The 10043-nt window shown below is 44.7% G+C and overlaps 1 non-coding gene and 1 pseudogene across 1 annotated transcript; both read left to right on the forward strand.

The window, feature by feature from the left end:
- The first annotated feature begins 2007 nt into the window (after nt 1–2007).
- On the forward strand, nt 2008–2082 carry Trnat-cgu (transfer RNA threonine (anticodon CGU)). Its single transcript has one exon. It is a non-coding gene; the product is annotated as a tRNA-Thr (tRNA).
- An 839-nt stretch (nt 2083–2921) lies between these two features.
- On the forward strand, nt 2922–3039 carry LOC126428690 (5S ribosomal RNA; annotated as a pseudogene).
- The last annotated feature ends 7004 nt before the right edge of the window (nt 3040–10043 follow it).

The raw sequence follows: 10043 nt of genomic DNA on the forward strand, positions 1-10043 counted from the left end.
CGCCTCTTCCCGACGAGAAAAAGCATTTCAGTTATTGCATACACACCATCAGCATTAATAAACTAATTACACGAAAGGCTGCACAAATGAAGCAGTGGTCAGTATTATTCCGAAAGTATGAGTACCCTGACAGAGTGTGCTTATCTGATCTATTTAATTTGTCGAAATTTATTGCTGACGAAGGCAGATTTACCCTCATGACAATGTTTTTCGATTGACGTGAATTCTTCCTGTCGCAAAACACACTTGGCTAGTTCCCGCATTCCTATCGCGCGTATTCTCAGCTGCTGACAATACACTGGCCATTGTGCTGTGTCACGTATCACTTCTTTACTTTTCTCAATAACTACTATTTTATTCGCGAAACACGCATTGTCAGCTTGTCAAGGCGCAGGTGAGTAACCAGCATCTGGCGTGTGCTTCTCATTCCGCCTCAATGATACGCTCATCATGACTTTGATACTGCTCAAATGAAGAAAAGGTATAAATTCCTTTGGTAAATGTCCATTCCAGTCTCTCAGTGTCAAAAATACGATGGGTTATGGGTTTCAACTAAAATTCCAATAGAATTGGCGATTTAGTTTTGTGTGAGTTGTCAACCTTTTCTCATTCGAAGAAGCATCACCATTTCGAGTAACGACCACATTTCTCTTGTTGACAGGTCTGTTAGTTCTTCTTTTATAAAAACACACTATAATTTGCACAAACTCAGTTCTGCAGCAGCTGTTGTGACAAAATTGGGAAACAGTGTCTCATTAAACAAGTAACTGACGCCTAGAGAGCTCAGTAGCTTACGAAAAACCTCATTGTGTTTTCGGTAACATAAGACATTTCATATTTATTTTCATACTGGGAAACCTTTGTTTTACTAGCTGCCGACAACATTTAAAGAATCACAGTTACTGTCATGAAAAAATTAAATAGAAAGTGCAACTTCTGATATATCGCTAGAGATAAAGTTCAATGTTTTTACTAACTGGCACAGTACTCTCCTCCTTGTGTGCCACCAATCGCCAAAATTTCGTTTCGATGTCTCGAGCTGTTTAGGAGATATGAGAGATGCTGTAAATAATTCATTGTCGCGGGTGTGAGATCAGGAGAGAATGCGCTACATAGGATCCATTTTCTCGAGTTCGAAGGCAGATGGAGACCTCCTCCCAAGTCTGAACAAAAATTCAGTATGTTAGCTACATTTCATACGCAGTAACATATGGTGTATTACCCACCAAACGCAAAATCATACCGACCCCTATTTTTCATTGCAAACTTTCTAAATTTTGCGTAGTGTCTTACTAAAATGTGTATATGACAATAAGTATACCCGTTAGCGAGATGATGGTCAATTCGCCTCGATACAAGTAAGGCAAAAATCAAATATTTTCAGTGAACAGTTTCTGTAAAATCGTTTGAGAAAGAATACAGGGTGCGTGCGCTTCGGATCTGTCAGCGTAGAGCGTCGCCAATCGGAGTGTGCGAAGTATGGTGTACGTGTCGCAGTATGCGTTGGACCAGCGAATCATGTGCGGAGCGTTTCTTGTCGCGCTGCAGTGTCGTGTCACGTCACACGTGCTATACACGTCTCCATTTGCGCTTAGCCTAACGCCTTAGCTTACGAAAGTTCATCTTTGATTTGACTGCATCTCTTGTTTACTTCAGCCTGTCAGAAAAGAGGACTCACAGTGATAGGTGAGGAAGTCCACGCAGTTTAGCCCAGGGCGACAGATAAGAACTGCAAAACTCTGAGTAGCGTTTCCAGAATAAGATTATCACTCTGCAGCGGAGTGTGCGCTGGTATGAAACATCCTGGCAGATTAAAACTGTGTGCCGGACCGAGACTCGAACTCGGGACCTTTGCCTTTCGCGGGCAAGTGCTCTACCAACTGAGAAGCACGACTCACGCCCTGTCCTCACAGCTTTGCTTCTGCCGCAGGAGAACTTCTGTGAAGTTTGGAAGGTAGGAGACGAGGTACTGGCAGAAGTAAAGCTGTGAGGACGGGGCGTGAGTCGTGCTTGGGTAGCTCAGTTGGTAGAGCACTTGCCCGCGTAAGGCAAAGGTCCCGAGTTCGAGTCTCGGTCCGGCACACAGTTTTAATCTGCCAGGAAGTTTCTGAGTAGTGTGTTTGTATATACATTGAAGAGCCGAAGAAACCTGTCTAATATCGTATAGGGCCCCGGCGAGAACGCAGAAGTGCCGCAACACGACGTGGCATGAAATCGATTAATGTCTGAAGTAGTGCTGGAGGAAACTGACACCATGAATCCTGCAGGGCTGTGCATAAATCCGTAAGAATACGACGGGGTGGAGATCTCTGAACAGCACGTTGCAAGGCATCCCAGATATGCTCATTAATGTTCATGTCTGTGTGTTTAAACTCAGAAAGGTGTTCCTGGAGCCAGTCTGGGCGTGTGGGGTGTCGCATTGTCCTGTTGGAATTGGCCAAGTCCGTCGAAATGCACGATGGACATGAATGGATGCAGGCGATGAGGCAGGATGCTTACGTACGTATCACATGCCACAGTCGTATGCAGACGTATGAGGGGTCCCATATCACTCCATGTAGTGTCATTGCCACAGGTAGTACTACAACGCCGCCCCAACACAAGGTTGGCAGCCCGTCGTCTGCCGAGCACAGCGCACTCTAGCGGGCTGTGCAGCTCGACGGAACTGGAGTGTGCCTCGTTCACTTCTTAGCTAGAGTTCAACCTAGGCAGACGCACTTTCATAATCGGCCCTCAGCCAGTTCTGTAATGTTTGCATTGATTCTCTGAGGAGGGGCCATCAGACTTAGTCCCTGGGGATATGTTGTATTAGTTCCTGGTATTCCATGTTACGAGATGGTCAGCTCATAGCCGCAGCTGCAGTTCTACAAACTACTGAAGATAAGTAATTTCATTGTTTCATTCTACTATGGGTTTATTGGGGCAACGGCCTTGCCGCAGTGGATACACCGGTTCCCGTAAGATCACCGAAGTTAAGCGCTGTCGGGCGTGGTCGGCACTTGGATGGGTGACCATCCACGCCGCCATGCGCTGTTGCCATTTTTCGGGGTTCACTCAGCCTCGTGATGCCAATTGAGGAGCTACTCGACCGAATAGCAGCGGCTTCGGTCAAGAATACCATCATAACGACCGGGAGAGCGGTGTGCTGACCCCACGCCCCTCCTACCCGCATCCACCACTGAAGATGACACGGCGGTCGGATGGTCCCGGTAGGTCACTCGTCTCCTTAAGACGGAGTACATGTGTTTATTGAATAATAATCCTTCTCGTGTGCCGTACCGCATATTATTGCAACCTGGACTCCTTCAGCTCCTATCAACTCGGCCTCCAACTTATTTGCATTTAGTAACGAGCTGAAAACACCCACACCTTTTGTGCCTCTAAACAGTGAGACACAATACTCCACACACTCCACATCATTACAGACCCTTCTCAAACTTGAACAGTCCCCTGCTGACATGCAGGGTCCATGGATTCGTGGGATTGTCTCCATACCAATACATGTCGATCCGCTCAATCCAATTTGAAACGAGATTCGTCTGACCAGGTAGCATGTTTCCAGTCATCAACAGTCCAATGTCGGTGCTGACAGTCCCAAGCGAACCGTAAAGTTTTGTGTCCAGAGATCTCCACCCCGTCGTATTCGTACGGATTTATGGACAGCCCTGCAGGATTCATGGTGTCAGTTCCCTCCAGCATTGGTGCAGACATTAGTCATCAAGGGGACACAAGAAGGCCTTCGACTTCGAAAGCCCATACCGATTATGTTTCGTTGAATGTTCGCACGCTGACACTTGATGGCCTGGCATTGAAATCTGCAGCAGTTTGCGGAACGGTTGCACTTCTGTCACATTCAACGATTCTCTTCAGCCGTCCTTGGTCCCACTCTTGCAGGATCTTTTTCCGGCTGCAGCGATGTCAGAGATTTGATTTTTTTTTACCGGATTCCTGATATTCACAGTACACTAGTGAAATGGTCATACGGGAAAATCCCCACTTCATCGCCACCTCGCAGGTGCTGTGCCCCATCGCTCGTGCGCCGACTATAACACCATGTGCAAACTCACCTAAATCTTGATAACCGGTCATTGTAGCAGCAGTAACCGATCTGACAACTGCGTCAGACACTTGTTGTGTTATACAGGCGTTACCGATGGCAGCGCCATATTCTCCCCGCTTACACATCTCTGTCTTTGAAAACGTATGCCTAGACCAATTTCTTTGGCGCTGCACTGTATATTCCAATCTCGGAAAAATAATACAAGTCCACCTTTAAGTATTGCTCCTTTAAAGTGTTGCAAATTGCAGTGCATACATCCACAGAAACTTTTGAAATGGTGGGCTGTGCTATTCTGTGGCGAAAAACCAGGAAACATGTTACAACCAGCCTGCATCATAACAAGTCACGTACCGGTATTTTATCAGTGATCTTGGCTGGTATGGTGTAACGTTGTTGCTTTAATTTGCTATGAAAGCGGTGCTGATATTCAAGACCATAAAAGTGGGTTAAAAGCTGTGAGCTGTCTGGGGAAGTTAACCTTGCATTACTGCGCAACTGTTTCACCAGGTATCCAGTCTAGCTTACCAAATTCCCAACCAGACTAACATTAATTATAATCTTTTAATAGTTGTATGACAAGCGGCGATATATATATATATATATATATATATATATATATATATATATATATATATATATATAAAGGAGAATTTAAATGAAAGGAAATAAATCAGTTTATATTTGTAAATTTATTTTAACATTGATCATTGAAATTTCAGCATATTAAACTTGATTCATAACTAATCTGGTGCCTTATTTAGGATTGTGAAAATGTGAGATTGTAATCTTACGGAACACATCAAATATGGAGCCAAGATTGGGAGACTGCATACAACACTGCATTCATAAAGTAACACACGAAGAATGTTGAAACATATGCAAGAGGAAATTAAACACAACCAGCCGATTCAATTTTCACCCAAAGAAGTTAAGTTCGTAGCATAATCCTGTCCGTCATGTAATTAGCACACACTGGTATACTAAATTCATACTAACTCTCTGTGAAATCTTCCCGGAAAGAATAGCTGAGGGCTACTTTGATGCTTACACCCACATGCTTCACGTGGTCGACTTGGTTTACACAAAGAGTGTAACTCCACAATAATTTTGATAATTAAAATAAATTAGATCGAAAAGCAATTTACAAAAGAAAAACCTCAAACTGGTTACTATCGTCTTACTATTAACCTGATGGGTCAAACAATTGTATAAGCACGTGGTACTGGTCTCACAAAGTACACCCCACGTGGGTTGAACATAAAGAAAAGTTGCTATATTGAAAAATATTGTCAAGACGAGACGTTATAATCTCACCACATTCGTATTTAAGATTGATGATCTTAGTTAAGAGTTACTGATCAACACGTGGTTCCACTTTACTCACAAAGTAGTGACAAAGCAACTACTGGAAGTTTTTCTGAACTTCACACTCGAAACACACTGTGTTGCAATTTAAGATAACATTAGATATTTTAGATCCCAACCTGAAATAAAGGCGATTAAATTTTCAGTTAGGCTGAACTTAAGAAATCCATTGTCCTACGGACTTAGCAGAGACGCGCTTAGCCGGAGATCTTACCACTTCAGACGCTCGCCGCGGACAGACTGCCGTGGTCCCTTCCTGAGGGTGCCTCACAGATACAAACGGAAGTGACCAGAGAGGCAGCTTCCTATACCAACATGACAAGGGACGGACAGGACCATACTGAGAATAGAAACCTCTCTGCTTTTAGAAAGCGTAGCTACCTGTTCCGACGTTGGTCCTACTGTTCTCTAGCAGACAGGCTTGTCTGCTACCATCCAGCATGCAACTAGAAATAGATTTGCTCATTCATTCTTTCACACAGAAGGGAAGGGGTATGACAGTATCTTATCATATACAGTATATAAAAGAAAGCGGATGTAGTTTCTGTATGAGACTGTGTGACATGAATTTCATATAAACTGTGTTTTAAAGTGTAGTAGTGTGACAGATCGTTCTTGTTTATGTGTAAAAGTAACACGTTTCACTGCTCAGTCTCCTCCCAGATAGTCAGAAACACCACAGTAAATTTAGAAGTGGAATGGTTGCCGTAAATGACAACAGATTTAAGAAATTAACATGAAAGGAATCCAACAGAGACCTTTCAATGGTCACGAAGCATATAAACATATGATTTAATTCTTACTTTCAAGAAGCTGAGATAGCCTCCCTCATGACTGTGTCACACTTTCTGACTCCATCTTCTATCATACACAGCAGCATCTCGAAACAAGCGATGTACATCCTGACGAAGTTCCGCAGTTCCAACTCGGGCGCCAAATGGTCTACTCCCCTGCCAAATGATCTACTCCCCTGATTATACTGTCTCTCTTGACCGCGATGGGCTAGGTCGAAGTTTTTCATACCTCTATCACAGTTTCCTTTATCAGATAGGGGATAATCAACTCAGGCAATAGATCTTTGATGCTCCACAAAATAGCCAGAGGCGAAATAAGGGAATGGTGGTGGTAGTGGTGGTAAGTTCTTGTGGCACCAAACCGCTGAGGTCATCGGTCCCTAGGCTTACACACTAATCTAACTTAACTAACTTATGCTGACAACACACACACCCATGCCCTGGGGAGGACTCGAACCTCCGACGGGGTGAGCTGCACGCAACAGATTTTTGATACTAAAAATGATCTCCTGGTTTGTTAGGCCGCGTCAAATTTCCTTCTAAAATAATCTACCTTTCGGCCCCTGTGCTGAGATCTTCTTCAGGATGGCTAAACATTCCCCCTCTTTTGCTCCGTCCGTTTCGCATATAGGCAATGATGACAGCAAAACAATAACCCTTCTCCAGCGTAATAGTGCAGCGTGGAATAGCGCCTTTCTATCCAACGACGATAGCCCACCAGTGGTATCCATTAGCTAATAACGCCTCTTCTTCTGCATCAGCGCGGAAATACTACACTATGACGAGGCCCCCTCCTCTCCCCAATGGTAGCCACAATAATTATAACCGATACTTCCACTTCTGCAGCACAAACGCAGGAAAACTCCCCTTTACGAGAGAACGCGACAGTGGTTTTTGACAGTGTTCTAGCAGTCGTGGACACTGTTACGTCCTGAAGAAGATTCCAAGAGATGGGGTCGAAACGTCGATTATTTTAGAAGGGAATATGACGCAGCCTAACAACCCAGAAGACATTATTTTTAGTGCCAACGGCCACGAAAGCCTGCAAACTTATATAGATCTTTCATACGAGGTGCATTCAAGTTCTAAGGCCTCCGATTTTTTTTCTAATTAACTACTCACCCGAAATCGATGAAACTGGCTTTACTTCTCGACGTAATCGCCCTGCAGACGTACACATTTTTCACAACGCTGACGCCATGATTCCATGGCAGCGGCGAAGACTTCTTTAGGAGTCTGTTTTGACCACTGGAAAATCGCTGAGGCAATAGCAGCACGGCTGGTGAATGTGCGGCCACGGAGAGTGTCTTTCATTGTTGGACAAAGCCAAAAGTCACTAGGAGCCAGGTCAGGTGAGTAGGGAGCATGAGGAATCACATCAAAGTTGTTATCACGAAGAAACTGTTGCGTAACGTTAGCTCGATGTGCGGGTGCGTTGTCTCGGTGAAACAGCACACGCGCAGCCCTTCCCGGACGTTTTTGTTGCAGTGCAGGAAGGAATTTGTTCTTCAAAACATTTTCGTAGGATGCACCTGTTACCGTAGTGCCCTTTGGAACGCAATGGGTAAGGATTACGCCCTCGCTGTCCCAGAACATGGACACCATCATTTTTTCAGCACTGGCGGTTACCCGAAATTTTTTTGGTGGCGGTGAATCTGTGTGCTTCCATTGAGCTGACTGGCGCTTTGTTTCTGGATTGAAAAATGGCATCCACGTCTCATCCATTGTCACAACCGACGAAAAGAAAGTCCCATTCGTGCTGTCGTTGCGCGTCAACATTGCTCGGCAACATGCCACACGGGCAGCCGTGTGGTCGTCCATCTGCATTCGTGGCACCCACCTGGATGACACTTTTCGCATTTTCAGGTCGTCATGCAGGATTGTGTGCACAGAACCCACAGAAATGCCAACTCTGGAGGCGATCTATTCAACAGTCATTCAGCGATCCCCCAAAACAATTCTCTCCACTTTCTCGATCGTGTCGTCAGACTGGCTTGTGCGAGCCCGAGGTTGCTTTGGCTTGTTGTCACACGATGTTCTGCCTTCATTAAACTGTCGCACCCACGAGCGCACTTTCGACACATTTATAACTCCATCACCACATGTCTCCTTCAACTGTCGATGAATTTCAATTCAGAAAACTAATGATTGCACGCTGTTCAAGTAAGGAAAACGTCGCCATTTTAAGTATTTAAACAGTTCTCATTCTCGGCGCTGGCGGTAAAATTCCATCTGCCGTACGGTGCTGCCATCTCTGGGACGTATTGACAATGAACGCGGCCTCATTTTAAAACAATGCTCATGTTTCTATCTCTTTCCAGTCCGGAAAAAAAAATCGGAGGCCTTAGAACTTGAATGCCCCTCGTACTTCGCAAATTGGCCAGGGGCGAAATAAGGGAATGAGGAAACATCAAAGCAGAAGGAGCTGCTTTAGAAGCCTATACTGAATTCAAGGCAGCAGTAATCCGAGGGGTGGAAATATCCTATTTCATCTGCTTCTTAGCACGATAAATGATTAAGGTGGCCTTAAGATTACAATTAACCTTCTCCAAAAAGGAAGATTCAGGGTAATAGGGGATGATAGGGAGTGGATCGCAATGTGCTTAATGTCATTACCGAAACAAAACTGGTTAAATTCTCGTGTCACAAAGGTGAGGGCGTTGTCACTAACAAGCGTCTTTGGTGGACCGAACCCGGAAGATATTTGAGTTAAATGACGAATAGTTAACACTGCTTCGCAAAAGCCACACAAAACGAGAAAAGGCATCCATGACAAGCAACAGTTCCCACCTCTCATTCGAGGCAGAGGGCCCAAATAATCAGTGAACACGTTATTCACAGATCTTTGCTCCCGTTCGGAATACAGTAAGCCCTTATGTGAATTGGAATTGGGCTTCACCATTTCCCAAGATTCGCACTCGTGATCCAATAGGGGAAGATTCTTATACAAGGACAGCCATGTAAGATGAGCACAGACTGTAGCAAGGGTTTTATAACGGCCCAGATGCCCACCTAATAAGGCACAACAAAATACGGACGGCACGAGTTCAACTGGTAAACAAATTTTGGGCTCGGGTCATTTCCAAACTTCCCGGCACATATACCCTTTCTCAAGGAATACCTGGGAAGTTTGATCATCCACTAACAATTGTCTCCGTATAGGACCTAAATAAGGATCTTGGTCCTTCTTGTACCTGAGATCAGAAAATGATTCGTAGATCTCTCTCTCTGGACGCGACCCTAGCAGCCGCTTATGAAGACTAGACGAGGCAGCGGCAACCGCAGGAGGGAGTAAATCCGCACCCCCTGTTGAGACGCCAGCTAAAAGTAATCGATGGTAAAATGAGCCGCCTTGGCTCAATTTGTAGCTTACTTTTGGTGGAACGTATTTAGCAGGCAGTTTTACATTTTGTAATTACTTTTGGTAGTACTTCATTGCAGTACAGTTAAACAGCTTCAGATATACGGCGTGTTCAAAAAGTCTCTCCGCAGTGCCGTATGATTGTTAGCCGCGCGTGCCGTATGATTGTTCGCGTGCCTGGGTTACTCCCCTTCAAGTGGACTCTCCCAACATTCCACTGTTTAGTTTATCTCAGCCAGCGTCAGTAGTATCTTTGGTGTGTGTCGTTACGTGTTGACGTGAACGTTTTTAGTTCATTTGTTCGTTTGTTTCGTTTTTGTCACTGTTAAAATGCTAACCATTGAACAACGTGTGTTTTTAGTCGAACGAGTGTTCAAAGCTGGCGGTAAATACACAGTTTCAGTTCGTCAAACATTTAATTCAGTTTTCCTGGAGACAACTCTCCCACATCGTGATACTGTGC

This window comes from Schistocerca serialis, chromosome 12, assembly GCF_023864345.2.
Source record: "Schistocerca serialis cubense isolate TAMUIC-IGC-003099 chromosome 12, iqSchSeri2.2, whole genome shotgun sequence".
NCBI classification, from domain to species: domain Eukaryota; kingdom Metazoa; phylum Arthropoda; class Insecta; order Orthoptera; family Acrididae; genus Schistocerca; species Schistocerca serialis.